This window comes from Carcharhinus amblyrhynchos, unplaced genomic scaffold (assembly GCF_965287045.1).
Source record: "Carcharhinus amblyrhynchos unplaced genomic scaffold, sCarAmb.v2.hapA scaffold_39, whole genome shotgun sequence".
NCBI lineage: Eukaryota > Metazoa > Chordata > Chondrichthyes > Carcharhiniformes > Carcharhinidae > Carcharhinus > Carcharhinus amblyrhynchos.
The window spans coordinates 1,586,983-1,613,611 of NW_027649780.1; the positions used below are offsets into that span (position 1 = coordinate 1,586,983).

The following is a 26,629-nucleotide window of genomic DNA, read 5'->3' on the forward strand; positions in this document are numbered from 1 at the left end:
GCAACTTATAATTGTATTAAATGCGAATGCAAAGTCGTGCGGCAGACAAGTGAACAGTTTGTATCCCACAGATGGTGGAGCAATTAAAACTGGGAATGTACTGGAGACTACAATTAGAGGCATGCACATCGTCGATGAACGTTTGGTGGAGATTACAGTGATACAAAAATCTGAAGCAGGAAAGGGTTTTGTAAACAAGGATGACAGTATTGAAATTACAGGTGTTGTAGGAAAATGGGACCTAATGCGTGTTATATGGACATTATATGCTGACATCACCTTAAATTTACTGTGGCGATTGTGTGGGAGATCGGAACACGTTGAAATGATCAAATACAGAGGTAAGGGAGAGAAAGATGAGGGGTTCCTGCAAGGCGAGCTGAGATATAGGTGGATCGAGCTGCTTTAGGATTGCAAATAAGGGGTCTTAGTGATATTGCAAATATGAAGTGGAAAACTCCTTAGTGATTTAATTTATCATCAGAGTTGCAAAGAGACATTTTTAATGTGAGCTTGCTGCATGGTAAAGGGCACGGACTGACGGTACATAAAGGATTTTTGGAGCCCGGATGATTAAAAAAAAGGATATATTGAGTAGACGACCATGGCCAAGAACAGATTCCTGTGGAATATTTTACGTACACATTTGCAATCGAACTGAGGCCTCTGTTTGCCCTTTCGAAAAGCATCTTCAGTGTCAAAGAGGAAATACATGCAAAGATAGCCAGTAAAGCAGACAGAACTTGAAGCAATTTGGCACATCTTAATAATTATGTTTTGGCTAATATCTTTGCCGATTCTGCAGTGGAAACCTATCAAAAGTGTTTGCACAATTCGCGTGCTCAGTGCAATATATAACTGAAAGTCAAACGATCACTGCAAAAATGAGCAAAGGTTGACTTCCAATAATGCAGTTAAAGAATTGCTACTTCATTCATATTGTTTGCATGTCATCTTTTATTTCAAAGATGACATTTGGGCTTTACTGATCTTACTTTATTGTATGGCCAGGTTGTTGAACAGTGTAGAGGAATTTGCAGAGACATCTTCGAAAGGACAATCCAAACTCGAAACTGCAATTATTTTGAAGGGTAAAACAAGAACAGCAAACGGATCGGAAAAATGCGACTTGAACGTTTTCCTCCAAGCCACACAACACCCTGCCTTGGAACCATGTCACTGCTCTCTCACAGTGATTGAATACACATAATATTATTAATCGAATCAATAAGAACTCCGTTCCTCGCAGCAGTTTATGTGCACCTGCGTCAGTTGAACTGTACACGTTTAAACAGGCGAATCACGACCACTTTCACATTCATGAGGTCTGCTTTTCCTGCTAGTAACTGCCACACCTCAGGGAATAATATTGGTTTAAAATAAAAAAGGAAAGAAAAAATGGAAAACAACTCAACATGTTGACAGTATTCCCGATAACGCTAACCGATTCTCCAAATTCATTGGATACAAATTCCAATTGCGTGATTATGGATATTGTAGTCATATTTTAAGCTATGGCACAGACTGACCAATGCAGATTGATCATCTTCGATCACTCCGCCCTATGCAAATTCACGCTGTCTCTTGAGGTTTATAAAGTCAATGTTCAGCTGCCCACCGTTACACAGAGCACTCAGTGTTGAGTTCGAGTGATCGCCCTGCTGAGGTTTTCAGTGCTTGTGAAGAAACAATGCATATTTTCTGGGCTGCGCTCCTTTTAACGTGGTTATCAAGTAAGTTTCTTTCAGAAGAAAAAAGTGTGTTAACTGGATAAAATTGGGTGGTTGCGCATACATTGTGGAAAATTCTTTGCCTTCAAGTTCTTGTATTGTTTCAGCCAAATAATTCATTTCGTATCTTTTCTCCATACAGATGCCTTCAGTGCATCTGTCGATCAAACACCAAGGGCGGCAACTAAAGAAACAGGCGATTCTCTGACAATCAACTGCGTCCTAAGGGATGCTGGTAGCTATGCCTTGTGTGACACAAGATGGTTTCGGAAAAATCCTGGTTCAACACGTCGGGAAAGCATTACCATTGGCGGCCGATATGTTGAAAGAGTCAACAAGGGAAGCAAGTCGTTTTCTCTGCAAATCAAGGACTTAACAGTTGAAGACAGCGCCACATTTTACTGTAAAGCCTCCACACAGCAACAAGATTGAACTTTCAGTCATACAAAAATATCTTCTGATCTCCAATGAAGATAATACAATCTTGTTCGCTCTTCTGGCTGAAACCGCATTTTAGCTATGGCAACAATTGTGAAACGGGGACATTTGTAAATATCTGATGACAGTTCCAGGATCATAAACCCCAAAATTTGAAATGTGGATGCGCAGCAAATGCATTCAAAACACAGACAAACAGAGAAGCTGTTTTTGAACGGGGCGAGACCATTGTGTGATTACTACCACAGCAATCGAGAAGGCAGTTCCCGTCATACACAAACTATTGTCAGATTTGTTTTCTTGAACTGCAGAACATTTTAACTGTTTCTCAACTGGTCTTGCAGGAAGTTATTAATGAATAATCTGGAGGTTTAGCACGTTTAGTCGAAAGAAAACAATGAGAAAAGGGACATTGTGATGTTCTGCGAAGCTCGAGATGGCTCACAACAATAAGATTGAACTTCCGGTTCTGCAAAAGTATCTTCCGATCTCCGAGTAAAGGCAGGACAATATTGTACGCTGTTCAGGCTGAAACTGTATTTTATTTGTGGATACTATTCTGAAATGGGGACATTTCTAAACATCTGGTGACAGTTCTAGAATGATAAATCCCAGCATTTGAAATGTGGATGCGCAGCAACTGTATTTAACACCCAGATAAACAGAGAAGCCGTTTTTGAACGGGGCTCGACCACTGTGTGCGTACTGCCACAGCAGTCGAGAAGACGGTTTCTGTCACACACAAACTATCTTCAGATTTGTTTTCTTTAACACTGGAACAAGTTAACTGTTCCTCAACTGGTTTTGCGAGAAGTCATTAATGAATATTTTGGAAGGATAATGCATGTAGTGGAATGAAAAGAATGAAAAAAGGACAGTGTGATGTGAATTCAAATCGGAGTAGACGTCTCGAACTGAGAGGCTTGGATGACTATACATGACAACTTTTTGCACTGATCTCTGCGGCTGTGTGGCTGTACGTGCCACGTTAATGAATCATAGATTCTCTTAATACAAAAACTAGTCCTCTACTCCTGAAGACAAAACAAACCGATTTTACGTTCTGAGTGGCTACGGTAGCTCATGGTTAAACAACTGCTGTCCTCCTCAAACACCAATTGATGCATTGCAACATTTTCTCTGTTTATTTTGACAATTATGTTTATAAATCATTGAATCGCATTTATAACATAGCACGGAGGTTTCTCCATGACTTGGACAAGTCCTCAGGAGCGAGAGACAGCTGCTCAGATTCCAATATGAAGGAAACAATTTGCTACAATTTCCAATCGATATTTTGGAATGATTGAAGCATTTTCTGCGAAGGTTTGAATAATGGATTTATTGTGCTGATGTGAAGTGATGTGCAGCTATGGTGACACGATGGTGCGGGCCACAACAAAAACCTCCACTCCAGTTATTTCCTTTCCGACTGTTGAACCAGGCTGTACAGTACTGTTCCTTACACCTCTAACTGCACAGCGTTGGAAATCCGTTCCCGATGGAATTTCATTTTTGGAATGCCCCATTATGGTCCTTTATATTGAATCACTGGACTGTCTTTCTTTTAAGGAATTACAAGTGTACATGTAGCACATGGAATATTTCTCCACGGTTGGAGACAGATCAAGGATACAGATGCGTTGATAAATGCAACATATACGAAAGATCTTTGTAACGATGTTGCTTCAGCACACTGAATAGCGGATTTTGCTTCATTGGCAGTTTATGACATGGCCGGAATGGATGATCACTGACTGTGTGTAACTGGTATGAAGGGGCTGGCACCGTGCTGACTGTGAATCCTGGTAAGTGACATTTCTTGCTACTTCAATAAGATTGTTTTTTGTGCACAAAGTTTAAGGAGAACTAATGTTTTCATTAATATTGCCTGAAGAAGTGAAGTAACATTCATAGCTCTTTTTCGGATCCTGACTTCATAAACTGTCTCATTTGATTTGACTGGCATTTAGAACTATTTAGAACAAAGAGGCTGAAAATATTAGATTTCTAACGGTAACTTAGCTGTCAACAAACACTTTAAAGACTTGATTGGGAAGGTGATGCTGGTTTTTAGAGTTAAAACGGAACCAATCATCCAATTTTCATCCTGACCGACCTGGTAACTTGTAAAATGAATAGATATTATTTCTAACCCAGAACAAATCTATGCAATATTGTGGTGAGGACTGAGCTCTACAATCACGTAATAAATGTAATGTATTGTTTCATAAAATGCTGGTTACAGTTTTATATGACCCATAAAACACTTTTCGTGAACCATGGCTTGGAAAGTAACGTTAACGTCTGATCGAGCCATGTTGGCCAATAATTTCTGTACATTTCAGAATTTGCTCAAAGGTAAAAAGCAACTGATCGAGTAAGGGACTGACTGGTCATGGTGTTATTCTATTCCAGTGGCGCCAGGAGTGCGCTACTTATTCAGCAACCTACCTGACAAGTTTATTCAACCCCTGCGCCCCCATCTCAACATCCCCAGCTCCTACCATGTCTCCCATTGACCTGGATTGTGGATTTAATTTCAGACCAAGAGTAAGCGACAGCAGACCAGTTGAGTCTCAGTTTTGTGAATACCAGTGGAAAGCAGATGGACAGTAGATCAATCATTGAGGAAATCTGACTCTCGATTCGCCATCTGCTGGTGTGGCACAGCAAATGAGACAGATTTAACCATGCGTTGTGTAATTCTGCGAGAACCATGTTTACATCGAAACTTGTCTCCTTCAGCTAATAAGGGCTCTCTGTGTGTAAAACAAACTGATTGAACTAAAAAGGAGAAACTGAAATTGAACAAAATATTCAAAAGCTTTCTCTTTGTCCTTTTATACTAAGTCTCGTTGTGAATAGTGTTTTCTTACACTTCAGATGTTATGTTGTCTGTTTCCTTACTTTATTCGAAGAGGCAATTTGTTGATTTGGAGTCTGAGGTCGGGAAATCTGGCCTCGCGTGGCAGTGCAAAACTTGGGCATGGGTTCGGCACGTTACCTTCCATTGATTTTAATGAATGTTTGTATGACAGGTGGCCAGTACTAATACACCCGTTTTGCGCCATCAGCACAGACGAATATTTTACCATTGAACTTTCAAAGCAAACGGTGAGGTGCAGGTTGGATTAGAAACATAAGTCATGTGTATTGTTTTATTGCAGCGGTGGACCAGTCGTTCGAAACATCAAGGAAAGCTGCGTGGCGAGAAATGTAGTTTTGCTGCTGCAGCAGTGTGTAACAAAATGCTAAAATAGTATGTGTGCTACGGCATATTAGTTAAGATTAATTTTAATTGTTCTGGTTATAGCAGGGCATGTTAGCCACGGTGTAGCAGGGATGTTAACAAAGACGGCTTTGGCCGAGTAATTAAGGAGAAGTCTTTGACTGGATGTAGATAAATGCATCATATGCGGGTTGAAGAATTGCTTGATGTCTTGATTTGTAACGATAAGAAATGAACTGCCAGGAGGCCTGATGGAAGTGGATGCTGAATTAATTTCTAAAGATAAATTTTACAAGAATGTCCAGGCAGAATGCAGACAAGTTTTATTTGAAAATGAGGCAGTCAGACTCAATATGTGGATTTCAATAAGACCCTATGCACAGGCCGAATCACAAATTTGCCTAATTTGGTTCTCTACTATGAAATGATTGGACGATTTTTGCTGCTGTTTATTTTACGATGCCTCTTCGATGGCCGCAAATAGCAGAACAGTTGTAATTAGCAAGGTTTTGCCGGGGTGGGTATGGGAATATTTTTATTATGGAATCTACAGATAGCAATGCCGTGCAGTATATCTTCAGTATATGCAGGAAAGGACGCATGAGATGATTTAGTGAAAGAAATGGATGGTCTTGGGGACGTCGAGCATATCAAGTTGAAATTCAGGCAAGGGGAAGTCATCTCTGAAAAATCCTTTAGATTTCTTTGAGGAGTTAACAAGGAAGTTGGAAAAAGGAGGACCAGTGGACGTGATATATTTAGATTTCCAGAAGGCCTTTGATAAGGTGCCACATAGGAGAATGTGAAATAATTTAAGAGTTCATGGTGTTCAGGGTAAGATACTGGCTTGGCTAAAGGATTGGCTGAATGTGAAGACAGAGATTGGGAATGAAGGGCTGTTTTTCAGAATGGCAGCTGGTGACTCAGGGGTGGTGCTAGGACAACAACTTTTCAGAATATGCATTAACGACTTGGAAGATGGAAGTGAAGGGACTGTTGCTAAGTTGGCAGATGATACAAAGATAAATAGAGGGACAGGCAGCATTGACGAAGCAGGGGCCGGGCTGCAGAAGGAGTTGGACAGGCTAGGAGAATGGATAAAGAAGTAGCAGATAGAATACAATCTGGAAAAGTGTGAGGTTCTGCACTTCAGAAGCAGGAATGCAGGCATAGACTATTATCTAAATGGAGAAACGGTTCGGAAATCAGAAGCACAAAGGGACTTGGGAGACCTTGTTCGACATTCTCTTAAGGTTAACATGAAGGTTCAGTCGGCAGTTAGGAAGGCAAATGCAGTGTTAGCTTTCATGTCGAGAGGGCTCGAATACAAAAGCAAGATGTACTTCAGAGGCTGTCCACAGCTCTGGGCAGGCCCCATTAGGAGCATTGTGAGCAGTTTTGAGCTCCGTACCTAAGGAAGGATGTGATGGCCTTGGAAAGGGTCCAGAGGAGGTTCACAGCGATGATCCCTGGAATGAAGAGTTTGTCGTATGACGAACGGTTGAGGACTCTGGGTCTGTACCCGTTGGAGTTTAGACGACTGAGTTGTGGTGGTGGTGCGCGGGATGGGAGTGGGAGTGGTTGATGGCGGATGCTATTGCACCTTACCGGATACTGCCAGGTCTGGATAGAGTGGGCGTGGAGAGGATGTGCCAGAATAGGAAAAACTAGAACCAGATGGCACAATCTCAGACGAAAGGAACGATCTTTTAAAACCGAGATGAGGAGGAACTTCTTCAGCCAGAGAGTGGTGAATCGGTGGAACTCTGTCAGAGAGGTCTGTGGAGGCCAAGTCATTGAGTGTCTTTAAGACAGAGATCGATATGTTCTTGATTAAAAAGGGGATCAGGGCTTATGGGGAAAAGGCAGGAGAATGAGGTTGAGAAAAACATCAGCCATGTTTGAATGGCAGAGCAGACTCGATGCGCCGAATGGCCTAATTCTGTTCCTATGACTTATGGTCTTTTTGGCGAGTCAAATGTGCAGAGACAATGTTGCGGACAGTCTATGCCTCAAGCAATGTGGTAGAGAGTGAATTCAGCTCTTTGACATATTAGCTTCAGTTAATCAGAATAAAATTTTACATCCTTAATAATCAAGAGGAGTTCTCATTCCCTAATTGGACAGAAACAATATTTGTATTGGTCGGTAAAGAAAACGCACTATTGTAAAATCATTTTGTGGAGATAAATAGATGTATTAACCAGAAGGTTGTGTGTGTAATGAATGCCCTGCAAGAAGCAATGATGCCATCAGAATAATTTTAATCTTAATCCTTCTGTGTTGGCATTGTGATTATTCTATCAGTCACTTACTTAACACTCAACGCATCTCTGTTTCATAACATCTAACTTACACAGGTAGGATTCCTTCTTTAAGAAAGCAACTCGCTTAATTATTATTAAAGATTTTGGCAGTGTTAAGAACAGTCGTAGTGTCGAAGTTTTAGCAGAAAAATGCAACTCCAAAGCAGTTCATGGGGTCGTCAAACACTGAAGTCTAACAAGAGACACTGAAGATGCCAATTGGCAAAACTTTGATTAGAGGGATGGATTTGTTTGCTTATATTTTACTTTATTTAATGAATATATAAAGGATAGAGGCCAGCTGGAAGGGCAGTGAGTCTTCGGGGAGAAATACAGAACATGAGGAACGGCCGCTAATTGGAAGGCGACCAATGTTGGAGCAATTGAAATCGGAAGCAAATAAGCTTGCACAGGTGCTTTGCACGTTGTGGAACATCCAGTTGTATTCTGTGATCTAGGAGAAGGATGTCATGGAAAGATTTGCAGAGAATTTTATGATAAGAGTGTTGATTGACCTGGGCATGGTGTAGGTCATCAAGCATCAAACTCAAGGGACAAAGATACTTTAAGAAGTCTCACAACACCAGATTAAAGTCCAACAGATTTATTTGGTAACAAAAGCCACTAGCTTTCGGAGTACTGCCCCTTGGTCAGGTAAGTGGGAGTTCTGTTCACAAACAGGGCATATAAAGACACAATCTCAATGGGGGTTACAGAAAGTTTGCTATATACCCAAGACCCCGCTTGAGGCCGTCCTCATGTGTGCGGAACTTGGCTATCAGTTTCTGCTCAGCGACTGTGCACTGTGGTGTGTCATGAAGGCCACCTTGGAGAACGATTACCCGAAAATCAGAGGCCGAATGCCCGTGACCGCTGAAGTGTTCTCCAACAAGAAGAGGACACTCTGGCCTGGTGATTGTCGAGTGATCTTCATTCATCTGTTGTAGCCTCTGCACGGTCTCCCCAAGTTACCATGCCTCAGGACGTTCTTTCCTGCAGCGCTTCAGGTAGACAACGTACCCCCATGAACTGCCTGGGCTTGCAAAATCTCACTAACTGCCACGGCTGGAGACACTTCACACCTCTTTAACCTGGACTGAACCCTCTCGCGATTGACATTGCCTGTACCTTTAAGACCCGATTACCTGCAAAGACGTCATTCCAACTATTAGTTTGTAAATTGAGCTTATGTCTTTGTATGCCCTGTTTGTGAACAGAACTTCCACTTACCTGACGAAGGGGCAGCGCTGCAACAGCGAATGGCTTTTGTTACCAAATAAACTCGTTAGACTGGTGTTGTTGAGACTTCTTACTGTGTTTACCCCAGTCCAACGCCAGCATCTCAATACCACGAGAAAGATACTTAGCATGGTTAAAAACCGGTCAATCGTGGTTTTGGTGGCTTTAAATTCACGGAAAGGAGAATGAAGAGTGATGATTTAGAATTGGCGGTTGGACTAACAATTGCTTAATTCAGTGACATTTGAGCAATTGCTATTTGTGGCGGTGTAGGTTGTCAGTATACAACAGTGCACAGGTGCGTAGTCTCGTTTCAGTGTCAGATGATGTCACCGAGGCGCACATTTATATTATAAATAAAAACATATATGGAAGGAAAAAATGAATTCAATGTACATTTAATTTTAGACAACTTTGCGCCAAGTCAAAAAGAATGAAATGTTTGACACATTGAATGGAAAAACATTTGGTCATCAATTTAATTAATGGCGAGCAAATTTATATGTTCATTGTCATCTCAATTTCTTTACCACAATGTCCATACCCGAATATTCTGCTCATAATTGGTGGCTAGTGGTAGATGTGGAGCTGACTGCCCTAATGTTGACTCTATTACTAACCAGATTGTCAAGTTATCAAGAGATTCTCAAAACATAGCTTGACAGTACGGGAACCAGCTCCCTATCTGCTCCCTCACAGCTATTCACCAGTAGATAAATGTACACAGGAACCTTCCAGGGAGTTTCATACCTGTTACGGCTATTTCTTTTTAAATAAAATTGAACATGTTATCCAACACCTTGTGAAACGCTCAATGCCCCGTTGCAATTTGCCAGAGAAAATTGAGATCAGTCTTAAAATAAATCTCAAATTCAGATTGCCAATGCGCTGCTCAACGAATTCTGAGTTGAATCTGTACTTGCTAGCATTGGCCATAAATATGAAAAAGACATTAAACAGCTTGGAAATTTCTGTGAACTCAATTTGTGCTCTCAAAATGAAGGTCCACTGCTACCTGCAGCGTCGAGTTTTTCTTAAGGTGTTGAGGCAAAACGCAATTTCCTGATGAGAGCATTAATTTTCGCTCTGTAAGATGCGCCTCAGTTGTGTCCCACAATGATGCAAAGGCAGGAAATTCCAGGCAACTGTAATGTTGAATAGGAATGAGTCAGGGGAATACAATCTGCGATGTGCCAACGATATCAGCTCCCACAACTCAGTGCTGAGAGTCAATCATATCATCTTAAACAAAAAATATCTGTCCTATATTTTTGAAAACAATTCAAGTGTTGTCAGGTTTGTTAGGCTAATGATATAAGTGGAAAGTAATACACGACAACGGATTAACTCGGCAAACCAAGAAAAAATAAAATACTTTAACCCACTTTTCACATCCTCATAAATGTTATACTGACCATGAAATATCTTTCGAATATAGGCACTGATTCATTCAGACAGATGATGCCGTTAACGGGCTCTCACATACAGCAATGTGATTCTGCCAGAATTATTTCATTTCGATTTTGATGTTGGCTCAGGAATAAATTTTGGCTAACCATGTTGAAAAAGATTTAATTTTATTCAAATAAGGGACTAAGACTTGATTTGTAATTTTAGGAGCGACTCCCCCAGTCATCAGTCTCTCCTCTGAAACTGATGAGGGGTTTGTGCAGCTGATTTGTTTGATCAGTGAATACAAACCAAAAGGCATTGGAGTGAGGTGGGAGAAGAATGGAAACGCCCTACAGTCTGGCTTCACCACTACATCCCCATGTGCGACAACAGATGGAAAATTCCGATCCAGCAGCATCCTTAAGTTGCCGCTTCAGGAATGGAACAGCGGTTCCACGTACAGCTGCCAAGTGACCCATTCTGCTACCAACAGCAACAAACGGAAAGAAATTAGATCAACTTCAGGTGAGGAAATGGAACCAACTCACAAACTTCCAGATGTCATACAATCTTATTTTAATTTCAGGATTCAATTCATTGGGAAGCTGGCATATAAATTATTCAATAAACATGAAAATTCCTGGAAAGAAAATCCAGAACATTTTATGAAAACTCAGCAGTATGTTTGGCGAGAGAAGCAGTAGGACTTTGGAATCTGTTTGACTCATCTTTAGCAATTTCTGTTTTTTTTCAATTTCAGATTCACAGAATGTCACATACTTTGTTGTTAGAGATCCTGGAGCAGGCCAATTGAACCATTTATTCACAGCACATTCATTGCAGAATAGGCCCTTCGGCTTCTAGAATCTGCAAAGACATCAAAGAAGCATGAACTGTCGCTTAATCCCATTCACCAGCAGTTGACCCCATAGCCTTGGATGTGATGACGTGACAAGTGCACATGTAGACATGTTTTAAAAGGATGTGAGACAAACTGCCTCTACCATCCTCTTAGGAAGTGCAGGCCAGACCGTCACCACAATCTGGGAGTAAATCGAATTTCCTCAAATCACCTAAAATGCCTACCCTTCAGCTTGAATTTCTAACCCCTCCTCACTGATCCTTTAACAAAGGGCACAACTTTCCTTGTCCACTGTGCCCATGCCCCTCATGATCTTGTGTGCCTCGATCGGGACAGCCCTCATTTCTCTCTGCTCCAAAGAAATCAACCTAAGCCTATCCATCCTCTCTTCGTAATTAAATGCTGCAAGCCAGGCAGCATGCCAGTGAATCTCCTCTGCACCCCTTCAGTTCAATCACATTCTTCCTACAATCTGGCCACCAGAACTGCGCGCACTGCACTAGCTATGGCCTCACCAAAGGTCGATACAACTATAACATGATTTCCCTGATTTTGTAATCTATAACTCGATGGAGAAAGACAAGTGTTGAAATACTTTTTTCACCACCTTGCTATCATGCCCTTCGGTCTTCAGGGTTTTATGGAGATGTACGTCAAGGATGTTTTTTTCGACATAATTTCCGAGTTCAACAAATACTTGTTTGTCAACTGACTCCATTCAACGTGTATCACGTCACACTTTTCATGCTTACATTCCATCTGCCAGTTATCTGCCCAGTGGACATCCTGTGAGTGTGGTCAGTTAGAGTAAAAGTTGCAGTTAAACACGACAGTAAAATTGGTTGGAATTCATTCAGCTGTAATGGCCAAGCTGCTTAATAATGCTTTTCAGAAGAGATCGTGAAGTTTTGAAAGGCTGAATGTCCCCATTTTGCTGTCTATCTTTCTCCTTTTCAACTACGGTGCGTGAAGTACCCGATGTTGATGACAATTGGGAAAATGTTGCAACAGACAATTTTCAGACGCCTCCTCATAAATGTTATACTTTGGGTAAATAATGTATTGAGTATAATGTATTAACAATATTGCGAAAATATAGCGACAGGTCACCAAATCAATCTCGGTGGAATAGAACAGAAACATAGACCGCCATTTCTTCCTCGAGCTATTTTTTTTCGATTCTGACCCCCTACCTCTCTATCTCTCTCTCACACACACGTGCACACACACACACACAGTAACTCGTTTTCTTTCCTCTCTGTGTATCTCTCTCTACCACTTGATTTCTCGCACATTGTCTCAAGCAGAAACAAACCGTTTGAGAACTCGGCATCCAAGAGCTGAACTTCCAATCTCATATCTTCTCCACGTATTTCTCTGACTCCCACCTCCTGCAGCTTCCACCCTCTCCATCTCGCTTTCTCCTGCTCCCTACTTTATTGTTTCTTTCTCAATCTATGCTTCTGAATTTGGCTGCACATGGCACTTTCTGTTGCAGTTCTTTACGCCTTACTGTATATGCCAGTACTCCTCAGCCAGTTGCACAGTCTAAATGCGCCGTTCAGAATTGTGTTTCAGATCAGCATCTTGCCAAACTGCAAAATTATAATTCACATTTAAGAAAACCCAGCAAAGGCAAAAATTGCCACGCTAACGGTTCTCATTGACATTAAAATTCTCGGTATAAACGAAATCGTTACCATTAATGCCTGCCATTGATTTAGGGTTTATGTTACTTTCCACTGACAGAAATCATAGTACTTCTCAGTGACCCCTCACTTGAAGAAATTTGGATAAAGAAAACTGCCACACTCATTTGTGAAGTGGTATCCACAGTTCCCAGTGTGGTTGGGATCTCTTGGACAGTGGATGGTAAGAAAAGGATTGAAGGTGTTCAAACTGAAGGACCTCAACAAAGAAACCAGTATCTGACCATCAGCCGCTTGACCAGCAGTGTGGAGGAGTGGGATCGTGGGGCTGAATACACCTGTTCAGCACAACAGAGCGAATCATCGACTCCGGTCTCAAAACGAACACAAAAGTCGAAAGGTGAGTTATTGCACGATGAGCAAACACAATCGTTCTTTTCTGAATGACATTGGAGGAATGGAAATCACTGGTTGTTATTCTGTTGCAGTCGAGCCATCGAAGCCCAATCTCCAACTCCTGCCTCCATCAGCAGAGGAGCTTCAAAGTTCCAGCGTCGCGACTCTCACTTGTTTGATAAGAGGATTCTACCCGGACAAAATAACCATTTCCTGGGAGAAGAACGGAGCTGTTTTGAGCTCGAACATCACTCGCTTCCCCACTGCTCTGGAACAGGACCAGACCTTCAGCACAAGCAGCCTCCTCATTTTACCGTCCGGGGAATGGAAGACAGGATCAAGATACACCTGTACCGTTTCACATCCAGCTACAAAATTCACCGGAAAGAAGACGATCAACAGCCCGAAAGGTAAGCACAGTTTGTTGGAATGTTTTTGTTTCAAAAATAAGACTTTTCACTTAATCCGGCCACAATATCCAAAAGAGAGTACAATAACGAGCAGATTCAAGTAGGGTCCAGCAAACCCAAAATGTTTGGACACCAATTAATTTGTCTTCTCCTCGGAAAGGAGATGATAGTCGACGCTCAATTGGTAGACCCAAGCAAGCTACCTGAGAATCCAGTGAAATGAACAGATAAAGGATGTCCAAAAATGTGCGTGTTAGGTTTATTGGCCATGCTAATATTGCCCCTTAGTGTCCTGAGATGCGTAGGTTAGAAGGATTACCGGGTAAAATATGTAAGGATATGGGGGTAGGGCCTGGGTGGGATTGTGGTTGTTACAGACTCGATGGGCCAAATGGCCTCTTTCTGCACTGTAGGGTTTTTACGATGATGATGATGATTCTATGATGATGAAAACGCCTGTTAGTTAATTGTGCAGTTGTCTGCTGATGAGAACATGCTTTGACACAGTGCCGAGCAGTGCATTAAGACAATGAAGGCACCGCACGATGAAGGAGGAGACGTAACCACCTCTCTCTTCCATACTGAACTTACTATTTTAACGCAGCACAATACTGTGTGCTCCGAGTCAGCCAACTGAAAGTCAGAAACAAGGCATTCAACCAAATAATGGAAAGAAATGCGCACATTTCTAGTCTAAAAAGTACAGTAACAAGTGGGAGAGATATCACAGGGTCTAATCAAATACAGTTTTCATGCCCTAAAACTAATCAAGTGCCCAGTGCTTTTGATCAAAGAAGTCACCTCTCATGATTTATTTCTAATTTATGATTGGAGTTTTTTTCAGAACACAAACATTCACTGTGCAATAATTGCACAGGCATCTCTACAATAGCACCGGGAAATATAAAACTTCCCAGAATATCAGGTTATGCTCTGGCATTTGATAATTTAATTGATCTTGTCAGTTCTCCATCCCGTCTCTAGCCACCATTTATTTATGTATTAGCAGTAAATAATAGTTCAATTCTTTATTCAGTATCGCTGAATACGAGTATACGAGTATACGAGTGTACGAGTTCCAATCAAATGATGTGATGCTCTCATTGTACAGTGATGACTGGTCTTTGCTGCATATGTTGACACTTGAGGAAAGTCCTTTGGCTACAGTAACTGAGGCACGTACACGCACTCTTGCAATAACAAGTATTACAATTCCACGAACAAAAAGGTGACTGATTCTTGCCAAGCTCGTAAAATGGAGCACATCCATTTGGGAAGCATCATGAGGTTGTAATACCTTCTTATGCAATGTAATAGCTCCCAAGTTCGGCTGTTGTGCTTCACCAGGTTATCCACATTAAAACAGTGGCTGTTGAAAGTTACAGTAGTCTCATCAAATCCAGGAAATATAGAGGGACCCATTCTTTCATCATCCTACGACAAAAAGGGCCATTTTGGAGCCGGCATGTTTCCACTTGTGATGCAGTAAAGTCTTCATGTGGCTGTGTTGCATTTGTGTTAAATCCGGCTGTTGATATCCTGACTTCAAACTGATAGAACATAGAACATAGAACATAGAACAGTACAGCACCGTACAGGCACTTCGGCCCTCGATGTTGTGCTGAGCTGTGTCCAAACCCAAGAACAAGCTATCCCACTCCCTGTAATTCTATTGTGTTCTATGTGCCCATCCAATAACCACTTGAAAGTTCCTAAAGTGTCCGACCCCACTATCACAGCAGGCAGTCCACTCCACACTCCAACCACTCTCTGAGCAAAGAATATACCTCGGACATCCGTCCTATATCTCTCATCTCATAGTTATGCCCCTTAGTAACAGCTACATCCACTTGAGGAAATAGCCTCTGCACGTCCACTCTACCTATTCCCCTCAACATCTTATAAACCTCAATTAAGTCGCCTCTCATCCTTCTCCACTCTAAAGAGAAAAGCCCCAGCTCGCTCAGCCTTTCCTCATAAGACCTCCCCTCAAAACCAGGCAGTATCTCCTCTGGTAAATCTCCCCTGCACTCTCTCCAATGCTTCCAACTCCTTCTTATAGTGAGGTGACCAGAACTGCACACAATATTCCAAACGTCATCTCACCAAGTCCGGTACAGTTGCAGCATCACCTCAGGGCTCTAAAACTCAAACCCCCTGTTAATGAACGTTAACACACTATAAGCCTTCTTCATGGCTTTATCAACTTGAGTCGCAACCTTTGGATATAAATCCCAAGATCTCTCTGTTCCTCCACATTCCTCAGAACTCTGCCGTTGATCCAGTAATCCGCAGTCAAGATTGTCCTCCCAAAATGAATCACCTCACACTTATTCAAGAAGAATCTGTGGGCGTCGTTGGGTCGGCGAACATTATTTCTCATCGCTGAATACCCTTGAGAAGATAGGGGTGAGCAGCCTTCTTGAACGACTGCAGTCCACCTGGTTGAAGTAAACCCACAGTTGTGTTGGAGAGGGATATCCAGGATTTTGACCCAGGGAAATGAGAAGGAGGCAGTATATTTCCAATACACAATTCATCCTGACTTGGAAATATATGGGTCCTTTCCTTCATTTTCCCTCAGGCAAAATCATGTAAACCCCAACACAACTGCACTGTGGACGGACAAACATCACATTGATGGCAGCATTTCAGGAAAGGGACTCACTATTATCTTCTGAAAGGCAATTAGGCATGGGTGCTTGTTTTTGCGGAGTCACAGATTTAAAAGGGCATTTGGCAGAGACAGGCAAAGTGACCATCCTTGTTAGATGTAATAACAGAAAACAATGTTTAAATGATACAGTTAAAGGTTTCACGCTTCCTCACATAGTTCCAAGTTAAAAGAAATGCATCTCAGTAGAATGACTGGGAGGATTACCTGAAGGTTCCAGTTGGTGAAACCAATCCGTTTCCTGCACGGGGATTTCATTCTTTGCTATTTTGTTGCAAAATGCATTCACGTTGGTGCTCTGTTGTTTCAAATTAACTCGAAGGGTCATTATATTTCAGTCAAACTTCCAAACTTTTCATGGCTTTTCCCCTACTAATGTTTTATGTTGATGCCAATTAAGGAAAACCAATATCACAAAAAAGGTTGCTGTTCCAAAAATGTTTTCAGGAACAGGCAGAGTTAGCGATGCATTTGTGAAAATCAGTGAGGAGTGCCGGGAAGGTTGAAAAAATTGTTAAATATAACAAGATCCAGGGCTGATCAAACAGAAACACTTCGCTCTTGATCAAGGACATCCTGTTCAAACTTTCTTCAACACAGCTTTGAACGAAATTGAATAGGGTGCCGAATTCTGGGCAGCAAATCCGTTCCACTGTCAGCACGTTAGTAAATTTGGAGATTACCACTTCGGACCGTATTTTGAATGTGATTTTCTTATTAGTTTCAGAGAGGTGCTGTATGTCTCTCGGTGGCAGAAAAGGGAAGAATGTGCCGTGATTTAAAAATTGTGGTTTAGATGTAAATGTACTTATAGAAGCATGTTGAAAGATGATAACAATTGATATTTATATTGTGAGGCAAACACCAATCCACAAAGGTAAAATGTTTGCAGGAGTGGCAGAAATGACAAGAAGAGTAAATGAGCAGAAAGGATGTAAATACTTGGAGGTGGAATTTGAATTGATGGAAATTAAGAATCGCAAACGTGAAATCAAAGCTTTTGTTATGGAGTTCTTTATGAACTCGTTTCCGATCGAGTGAAACTCTTGGACATACCATTAAGCAATATGCAACACCAACTTCTAACAAATGCAATACAATTATTGTGGATGTAGTTGTTGTGGTCGGCGTGGGGGAGGGGTTTTAATCTCCATATATCCAAGTCAAAGAGGGGTACATCTCAATATATAGTAAAGAGCAAGGTGGAAGTGTAAACTATGTTGCGAACAAACATGGACTGCAATGAGGCACATAGGAACATAAGAACATAAGAAACAGGAGCAGGAGTAGGCCATCTTGCCCCTCGAGCCTGCCCCGCCATTCAATAAGATCATGGATGATCTGTCTTGGCTCAGTTCCACATTCCTGCCCTCTCCCCATAACCCTTAATCCCCTCGCTTATCAAAAACCCATCAACCCGCGTCTTAAAAATATTTAGCGAGGCAGCCTCCACCACTTCAACGGGCAGAGAATTCCAGAGATTCACCACCCTTTGAGTGAAGTTCCTCCTCAACTCCGTTCTAAACCGCCACCCCCCCTTTATCTTGAGGCTGTGCCCCGTAGTCCTACTGTCCTTTCTGAGCGGGAAGAGTCTCTCCAGCTCTATCCTATCCATCCCATTCATCATCTTATACGTCTCAATGAGACCTCCCCTCATTCTTCTAAACTCGAACGAGTACAAGCCTAGTTTATTCAGCCTCTCTTCATAGCTCAACCCCCTCAACTCCGGCATCAGCCTAGTAAACCTCCTCTGCACTCCCTCCAAGGCCAAAATATCCTTGCGTAAGTGCGGCGACCAAAACTGCACACAGTCCTCCAGCTGCGGCCTCACCAATGCCCTATACAGCTGCAGCAAGACCTCTTTACTTTTATATTGAATCCCCCTCGCTATGAAGGCCAGCATCCCATTCACCTTCCTGACCACCTGCTGCACCTGCGGGCTGGGTTTTTGCGACTCATGCACAAGGACCCCGAGGTCCCTCTGCGCCGTCGCCTGCTGCAGTTTTTCGCCACGTTAGTAATAGTCCTTCCTACCATTCTTCCTACCAAAGTGGACCACCTCGCACTTGCCAACATTAAATTCCATTTGCCATTTCCTGCCCCATTCGCCCAGCCTATCTAAATCCTTCTGCAGACTCTCCACACCCTCCGCGCAATTTGCCGTTCCACCAATCTTGGTGTCATCAGCAAATTTCGACACCATACACTTGGTTCCCTCCTCCACATCATCTATATAAATGGTAAATAGCTGAGGCCCCAGCACCGACCCCTGGGGCACTCCACTAGTCACCAACTGCCAATCCGAATAGCACCCTTTGACCCCCACTCTCTGCCTCCTATTTGACAGCCAATCCTCGATCCACGCTAACACCCTACCCCCAATTCCATGCCCCCTTACCTTCTGCAATAACCTCTTGTCAGGTACCTTGTCAAACGCCTTCTGAAAATCAAGAAAGACCACATCCACCGGCTCTCCTCTATCCACCGCCTTAGACACATCCTCATAGAACTCCAATAAATTCGTCAGACACGACTTCCCCTTAACGAAACCGTGCTGCGTCTGCTCTATCAAGCAATTCCGCTCAAGATGCCTCGCTATTTCCTCTTTGATAACGGATTCTAACATTTTACCTACCACAGACGTGAACAACAATTGGGTGAAGGTGAGTAATGTGAGAAAATGTGGAGAAATAAATTTTGGCAAGAACAAGAGAAAATTAAGCTTTTTATTAAGTCACATAATTAGCTAATATGGGTTTCTTTTTTGACTGAGGTGCACTATTACCACGAATTCAGAAAATTATCGTTCAGATCGAGGAAGCAATTAGAACGGAAAACCCAATTTTCCGGCCTCCTACCATGTGGTCCTGGCAGCGAGAGGTGGCACATTGTTTGCCGGTGGTGGGATTCTCATATCTCACTGCGGTGACTGGGAAACCCCATTGGCGTTACACCACGCCATTTGGAAACCCGCGGGCACTGTTGTGCTGCTGGAGGGACCAGGGAATATTGCCAGTTTGAACTCGCAGTCAATTTCTGCCGTCCTTTATTTCGATGGCACTGGATTGGAGAATATAACCACATTTTACTGCAATTCTCGGGCTTTGTAAACATTTCGCCTTTTTCGCTGTGTTTTACTTTTCCCATTTCAGGACAGACATCTTAGAATGTGTATGTTATTATGAAAGTTCACAAGCTGGTTTCATAGAAAGAGAGTGTGTATGAATGATGAGAGATTGAGTAAGTTTGGACTATGCGCTCAGGCGAATAGTTCAGTAGAATGTCAAATTATAACGCCATACTCGACCCTGAAAAAAATTTACATCGACACTGAGAGAGTCCTTTCCTTGCTCGGGATCTCCAGAATGTGGGCGCACCATTTAAGGTAACAGGGCTGTTTGAAGTGAGTTGAAGAATATTTAATTAGACAAATGGTTCTAAGTCTTTTATAGTTCCCGAGCGCAGAGGCCTGTGGATGTTTCGTCGTCTACCAGGTCTAAGTGTTGGTCTCTCAGGCAATCAAGCGGCCTGTGTTTGTGGGCAGGGAGATGTAGTCCATAACAAGGATGCTTGTCATCTTGAATGGGAGCAGAGAATTGAAATACCGAATGGCCTTCTCCTGCTCATGGAATCCCTATAGCACAGAAGGATGCCATTCGGCCCACTGAGTCTGCACCAACCACCAACCCACTAATGCCCTTTTCCCGTAACCCTACACATTTACCCTGCTAATCACCTGGCAACAGGGTCAATTTACCATGGCCAATGAAACCAACCCACGCATCTTTTGACTGTGGGAGGAACCCGGAGCACCCGGAGGTATCCCACGCAGACACGGGAAGAATGTGCCAACTAAAGAGAGACAGTGATCTGAGGCCAGAATTGAACCTGTCTACATGGCGCTGTGAGGCAGCAGTGCTAACTACACCTATGTTCTTATTCTCTGGCCAGAGATATGTCTTTAACCGAAATTTAAATGGCTTATTTCCCATTTTGGTTAGTATTGCTGTCTCTGTGTCAATGAACCAGTGGTATGGAATGTAATACAGAAGGCCGGCCCATTTTCAGACACATAAATATTGTGAACCTCAGGGTCAGACATATCATCATAATAATATATATGTGGCCACTCTACATTTGAAAACAAATATGCTTGATTTGCTTGAAAAACCCAGCAATGCTTAACACTCTGAACTTAACTGGCATTTGTTTTCCTCTTTAACATTGCCAAATTCTACGCGAGAGTGACTTTCGTGTCAAGTGATGAGACATATCTGCAAAATCGGATGAAGGGCAAGTTGGTTTTAGGGGTATAATCTCAGCTGAAATGCAGGGAACTTTTTTTTACTTTATTTGGACATTTGATTGCACATATGTATTCATTGGGAAATGATTGAAATGAGCCATAAGGAGGAAATTAATGCGGCAAGGAGCACACAGAAACTCATCAGCTCAGCTGCAACAAGGTAATATAATCTCAAAGCATATTGCAGTAAGTATTTTCCACGTTTGTTTTTTGTCAGCATGGAGTAGTTGTTGCCAACAGTGATTTCAACATGAAACATTAAAATAACCCTTCACATTCTTCCTAGTTGATTGCTACGAGGAAGACATTTCCATAAATATATTGAACCCTTCATTTGCGGAGATTTGGGTCCAAAAGACAGCAACAATTGTTTGTGAAGTCCGTTACACTGTGTTAGAAAACGTCAGTGTCTCCTGGCAAGTGGATGGGACAATGAGAACGGAAGGAGTTGAGACCCAATCTCCTGAATGGAGTGGAAGTAAAACAACGATCATGAGTAAACTGAAAGTCACAGCAGCAGAGTGGGACACTGGGGTGGAATATGTCTGCATCGCAGAAGGAAGTGAATTACCAACACCGAAGAAGCGATCCACTCGGAAAATAAAGGGTAAGCGTAGATAAAACTCGTTCAGAGACTGGTTCAATTATCAATGTTGTTAAACGGAAACAAAAATCTGATTCTATCATTAAATGCTCGTATAATACACTTCACATAGTCCTGGAACCCAGCAGTCGCCACATGGATAAAAACTACCATATGAGAATCCGCTGAGCTGAAAACCCAAAACGTGTCAGTACCTGAAAGGTTATTTCTCTAATCTGTTCAAAATAACATCAAACCACAACGAATTAATGAATATTAATGATGCTCATGAACAAGGAAAACATGCCTTAAAACTCTGAGGGATAGGAAGCATTACACATTTGCAGTCTCTGATATTTCTAAGAGAGGTAACTGGATAGAAGAAAATGAGGGAATATAAAGATTTGGTTTACGAAATGTATGCATTTTTCTCTTTTTATAGTTGGTGCGATGAATAGTCCTAAAGTGTACGTTCTGCCACCATCAGCGGCCGAAATTGACTCAGAGAAGATGGCAACTTTGATGTGCATAGCCACTGGCTTTTATCCTGCTGAAATTTATATTGCTTGGTTGGCCAATGACACGCTTTTAGATTCGGGTTTCCCCGGTCAAGCAGTGAGCGAGAAAGGAGATGGTTCCAGCTTCATTGCCAGCAGATTGAGGCTCACAGAGGCGGAGTGGAACACTGGCACAACTTATTCCTGTTTAGTGGGACACCCGTCCCTTGAAAGGAATTTAATCCGAAGTATAAATAACTCCTATGGTAAACCAACTTTAGTTAATGTTTCGCTTGCCCTAACTGACAGTTTGAAATCTTGTGTATAGCCCGCCACGATTCAATTGTTCTTTTCTCTAAAAGTGTCACCACTTTCGGTTCATTTCTTTTTGGTAATTGGAACGAGCAAATCTCCCAATCATATGAAGGCACAATCACGCTTTAGAGCAGCATATACTTGCTTTGTCACTTTGCTAACACATAAAACTATGTCATTCAATGAAGGATAATTGTGTTTAGAATCTGAGATCCTCAAATGAGCAAAATAGTATTTAATACAATTTGTCATTTTGTCGAAGACCTCTTGGAGGCTTTAGTGCCCTTTTTCTATATGTATCGGCCTGACGAGACGCAATAAATGCAAAATGAAAACTTTCGTACTTGCCTATTCCTGGTTTATGTGTGTGACATATTTGAGGGGATGATTTATATTTTCAGGAAAAGATAAATTATGTCTATACTGTAAGGTTCCAAATGTGCAATAACTTTGCATTTACCCAGTTAAAAAAGCTCAGGGCTTCTATCACCTGATCAAACTAACTTATAAGCGGTCTTGGCAACTTTACTGACAAGTGATCTTGTGATTTATTCCTTGACAATGAAGTCTTTACCCATAGAATGGAATGAATGAAGGTGAAGGAGTATCTGTTCAACCTATAGAGCCACATTCATTCACCAACACTGGTTGTCTGGTTTAATCCAGTTCTAGAAAGGCAACCTGTTTCAGTGAAATGCCTTCGCTTTCCACAACATTAACCCCCTCATATTCTATAACCGGATGCTGCTTCTCGAGCACAAAATTCAAAGACACCTTTTTCCATTGCACTTGCTTGCAGATACCAGCCAGCAGTATCTCATTGCGTTTTGTCTACACGCTCCACTGCTCCTCATTTTTGACGTTGCATATCTGATGCAGCATTAGGTGGACAGAGACTGACAAATCTTGAGTTTAATTTTGAGAGCATCAAAATTATAATCTTTCGACTCACTTAGACTCATTCTCATGTTACCGAGTCCAACCAGAACCATCCAAAAGTTTTCACCAACTTCCGAATTCATTGCATATCGCTATTAACCCACCACCCTGTGCCTGTTCACCTCTAATGCTCCCAGGTCCAATAGCAACATGACTTGAAAATTCTTACTTCTATTTTCAAATATGTCCACGGCTTCTATGCTCTGTCAACAGTTTATTGTGTTCCTTTTGGATTTGTTAATGCTGCTAGAAAGGTCAAAATCTGTTTCTCATCCATAATTTCCCTTGAGATGATCGTGGCGAGCAAATTGACGTACACATATGGTGTATGCGTGCGCACTTCGCTGTAAGGCATTACAGGATATTGATCCAGAAATAATGCAGGAAATGGAAATTTGCTGTCCAATACAGATATTTCGGGCGATTTGGTAGTGGTGATAGTCCTATGCTGCTGTTGTCCATTATGCGGTAGAGATCTCGGGTTTGGAAGCAGCCATCTGAGGCCCCGTGGGAAGTGATTGCAGTGTTTGCTGTAGAAAGTCCACACTGTGAATCAAAGTGAGGGGAAAGAAATTGTTTGGAATTGTGAACGCATTGCCAATCAAGGAGGATTTTTAAATTCTATTCTTGAGTTAATCACTCCTCTCCGAACTCCATATGCCTCCAATTCAGGACTTGTATCGATCCTCCTTTGTTTCTATTTTATTATTTCATGGGAAGTCGCTGGGAAGGCCATTAGTGGTTGCCCATCACAAGGTGCCCTGTTGTATCGTTTTCTAGACCATGGTGTCGAGTATAGGGCTAACGGGAGGACTTTGAATAGTGTGGATGAACAGAGGGATCTAGGTGTATGTGTACATAGATCCCTGAAAGTTGGGAATCAAGTAGATAGGGTTGTTAAGAAGGCGTACGGTGTCTTGGCGTTTATTGGTAGGGGGATTGAATTTAGGAGTCGCAGCGTCATGTTGCAACTGTACACTACTCTAGTGCGGCCGCACTTGGAGTACTGTGTGCAGTTCTGGTCCCCGCATTACAAGAAGGATGTGGAGGCGTTGGAGAGGGTGCAGAGGAGGTTTACTAGGATGTTGCCTGGTATGGTGGGGAGGTCCTATGAGGAGAGACTGAGGGATTTAGGGTTGTTTTCGTTGGAAAGAAGGCGGCTAAGAGGGGATCTTATTGAAACATATAAAATGATTAGAGGTTTAGATAGGGTGGATAGTGATAGCCTTTTTCGTCGGATGGAGAAAGCTAGCACGAGGGGGCAGGGCTTTAAATTAAGGGGGGGTAGCTACAGGACGGATGTCAGGGGCAGGTTCTTTACCCAGCGGGTGGTGAGGGATTGGAATGCCCTGCCTGCTGCAGTTGTAAATGCGTCTCGTTTGGGGGCGTTTAAGAGATCTCTGGATAGGTTTATGGACGAAAAGGGATTGGTATAGGCTAGTGGGTCATTGTTTTTGTAACTGGTCGGCGCAACATCGTGGGCCGAAGGGCCTGTTCTGCGCTGTAATGTTCTATGTTCTATGTTCTATGTTCTATGACAGAGGGCAGTTGTGAATCAAAAATTGCTGTGCGTCTGAAATCATTTGGAGGACACAAGCAAGGATGGCATATTTCCTTACCTTAAAATATTAATGATTTTTCTTTTCAATAATTGATGAATTTTCTCATGGCGCACCATTGCTAAAAACTCCGTTTTACCAAGTAACTACTTTGAAAGGGAGGGAGCGAGAAAATAGGGAACTATAGACCGGGCAGCCGAACCTCAGGACAGAGGAAGTTGCTGGAGTCCATTACCAAGGGCTTCATAGCACAATATTTGAAAACAGTGGTAGAATCAGACAAAGTGAGCATGGGTTTACCAACGGAAAATCATGCTTGATGAACCTATTGGAATTCTTGGAGGATATAACGAGAAAAGATGACCAAGGAGAACTGATGGATGTGATCTATTTGTAAATTCAGAAAGCCCTCAACGAGATCTAACATAATGGATTACTGTGTAGAGTTAATGTGGATGAGATTGTGGGTATTGTCTTGAGCTGGATAGAAAGTTGGTTAGCAACAGGGAGAAACGTGCTGGCATAAATTGGTCTTTTTTTCGGATCGGCAGGATGTGACAAGTATGTAGGCATCAATGCTAGGGCCGAAACTGTTCATATTTGATATTAATGATTTGGAAGAGAGCAATGAATGTTTCATCTCCAAATGTGCGGATGGGGGGTGTTGAGCTGTGAGGAGGTTGCAGCTTCAGCGTCAATTGGACAGACTGAGTGAATGGGCATATGCATGGCCGATGCATTATAAAATAGTGTGAGTAAATGTGAGGCTTTCCGTATATCCAATTAAAGGAAGGCAGACTATTCTTTGAATGGATACAAATTGGGAGAGGTCAATACTCAGCGACACCTTGGTGTCCTCATGTATCAGTCAGTGAAAATAAGCACACAGGTGCAGCAGTCAGTAAAGAAACCGAATGCTGTGTTTTCCTTCACAGCGAGATAATCTGAGAATAGGGATAGGGATGTTTTACTGCAAATGTATAGGGCGTTGCTCACGCCACACCTGACGAACTGTGCAGTGTTGGTGTCCTTATCTTAGGAAGGATGTTCTTTCTATAGAGGCAGTGCACCGAAGGTTTACTGGGCTGATTCCTGGGATGAAATATCTGTCATGTGAGGAGTTTCAATGTCTATGAGAATTATATTACTTGGAGTTTAGAAGTGTGAGAGGGGATCTCATAGTTAGTTATAAAATTCGAACAGAGTGGATTCGGAAAGAATGTTCCCATTGGTGTGTGAGTTCTTGCCAAGTTTCCTAGTTTTAGGATCAGGGCATTATGAGACTGAGGTGAGGAGAAACTTCATCACACAGCGAGTGATGTCTCTGTGGAATTTATTACCACAGTCAGTGGTTGAAGTTAAATGCTTTCAAGAATAAATTAAATATATCTCTTGGGGCTAACGGCATCAAGCGTTATGGGGGGTGGGTGGGCAGGGGGATCAGGTTATTGAATTTGATGATCAGCAATGATGAAAATGAATGGTGGAGCAGGCTTTAAGAGATTAATGGCTTACTCCTGCTTCTATTTTATGTTTCTATATTATTACTATCTTTCCATGTGCACGTGTAGATGAGGTTTTCTGATTTCAGTTGGCCAAGTCCGACGGAATAGAATAGAATAGTGTTGCTGTACGTCCTCCAGTCTAATCTCTTAATTTAACAAGATCTATAAATCACCAAAATTTTGCAAAGTGTTCATTCACTTACGTTCTGGTCCGCTTATATGACTTGGCAACAAAGCTTGTGAGCTGATGGCCACAAGAAACAATTTGGGGCCTTTTACAACTCTTAAAATGCTGTAAAAATGGAATTTGATGTTGTTGCGCATTGAACGCAAGCTCCAATTCGGAACTATGCATTGACTTTGAATGTATCGCCCTGTCGTTAAAGGCCCAGATTCTATCGTAGATATTGAGATAGTTTCTGACTCAGAAGTTGTTTCATTCAAGATCATATCCAACATTTTGCTCTTTCATCAAGGCTATTAATGCAGCTCGACACTCTTTGTGTTGCTGCAGCCATAATAGTGCAGTGTTTCAACCGAAACATTTCTTCCTGGCCTGAACCGATTGTTCAGATGTATGTTGAATATTCTTTTGGT

General features: G+C 42.1%; 1 pseudogene; it reads left to right on the top strand.

Moving 5' to 3' along the window:
* Positions 1–1,690: 1,690 nt before the first annotated feature.
* On the top strand, positions 1,691–22,159 carry LOC145363469 (Ig heavy chain C region, secreted form-like; annotated as a pseudogene).
* The last annotated feature ends 4,470 nt before the right edge of the window (positions 22,160–26,629 follow it).